General features: G+C 45.0%; 1 pseudogene; it reads left to right on the forward strand.

Moving 5' to 3' along the window:
• Positions 1-1,219, forward strand: part of LOC101989656 — a 2,502-nt pseudogene extending 1,283 nt beyond the window's left edge.
• The last annotated feature ends 490 nt before the right edge of the window (positions 1,220-1,709 follow it).

Consider the following 1,709-nt stretch of genomic DNA (forward strand, 5'->3'; position numbering starts at 1 on the left):
CCTGCCATGCCCGTGTCCTGTCTGTCTTCATGTGTGTATGGGTGCACACATGTGCCGACTCCAAATGGACTGTCGGGAATTACCCTGGCTTACTCTTTTACCTTACTCTTTGAAGCAGGTGCTCTCAGCCTACAGCCTGTTGATATAGCTAGTTTCTCTGGGAAGTCCCTGTCTCTACCTTCTAAGACTTCACAACCCCACAACATTTATTAGTTATAGTGATCCAAATTCGGGTTCTCTTTTTAAAAGCAGTAAACACACACGCACGCATACTGTATGTCTGAGTGTGTCTATGTGCACTGTGTGCATGTAGGAGCCCGAGGAGGTCCGAAGAGGCGTTGGATCTCCTAGAACTGGAGTTACAGAAGGTTGTTTGCCACCATGTGGGTGCTGGGGACTGAACCCAATCCTCTGGAAAAGTAATAAGAGCTCTTGACCTATGAGCCATTCCCTCCGGCCCCCAGATGCTGGTGCTCCTGCTGGAGCAGCAAGCACTTTAACTGTTGCTCCGTCTCCCCAGCCTCCCCACCTTACTGTTTGAGACAGTCTCTCTCACTGTCTCAGTTACAGTTTCTACTGCTTTGATAAACTCCATGATCAAAATCAACATGGGGAGGAAAGAGTTTCTCTTAGCTTCTATGTCCAGGTCAACTCATCAAGAAGGGAAGTCTGTGGTCCGTCGGGAAGAGCATGCGGGCGCTGTGCACCCTGCCGTAGCCGCAAGCAGCTCGGAAGGCTGAAGAGCAGATTGCAGAATTCAAAGAAGCCTTCCTACTATTTGGCAAGGACGGTGCTGGGAACATAACAACAAAGGAGCTGAGGACTGGGATGAGGTCTCATGGGTAGACCCCCCAGAAGCAGAGCTACAGGACATGATTAATGAAGTAGATGCAGATGGTAATGGCACAACTGAGTTCCCTGAACATTTGACAATGATGGCCAGAAAAATGAAAGAGGCAGACAGTGAAGAGGAAATCAGAGAAGCACGCTGCGTGCTTGATAAGGACGGCAATGGCTACGTTAGTGCCGCAGAGCTTCGCCATGGGATGACAAACCTCGGAGAGAAGCTGACAGATGCAGAGGTTGACGACACGATCGGGAAGCAGATTTTGATGGTGACGGGCGGGCAAACTATGAAGAGTTTGTACAAATGATGCCAGCAAAGTGAAGACATTGTACAGAATGTGTTAAATTTCTTGTGCAAAATTGTTTATTTGCCTTTTCTTTGTAACTTATCTGTAAAAGGTTTCCCCTACTGTCAAAAAATATGCATGTTAGTAAGGATTTCATTCTTCCATGTTTTCTTCCCTTGTCTTCTGTCATTGTCCTTAAACCTTATTTTAGAAAATTGATAAAGTAACATGTTGCGTGTGGCTTACTCTGGATATACCCAAGCCCTTCTGCACATCTAAACTTAGATGGAGTTGGTCAAATGAGGGAACATCTGGGTTATGCCTTTTTAAATAGTTTTAAGGAACTGTCAGCATGTTATGGTTGATGTGTGGAGTTGTAACTCTGCGTGAACTGTGGGCAGTCAACAATATGTACTTCAAAGTCACACTATTGCAAAATGGGGGTTTTTTTTTTGTACTGCTGGTATTGTACCAGAAACATTTTCTTTTATTGTTACTTGCTTTTTAAGCTTTTTTTAGCCACTTACAATCTGCTTATGGCACAATTTGCCTCAAATCCATTCCAAGTTGTGTATT

The sequence above is a fragment of the Microtus ochrogaster genome, chromosome 7 (genome assembly GCF_000317375.1).
Source record: "Microtus ochrogaster isolate Prairie Vole_2 chromosome 7, MicOch1.0, whole genome shotgun sequence".
Classification (NCBI taxonomy): Eukaryota; Metazoa; Chordata; class Mammalia; order Rodentia; family Cricetidae; genus Microtus; species Microtus ochrogaster.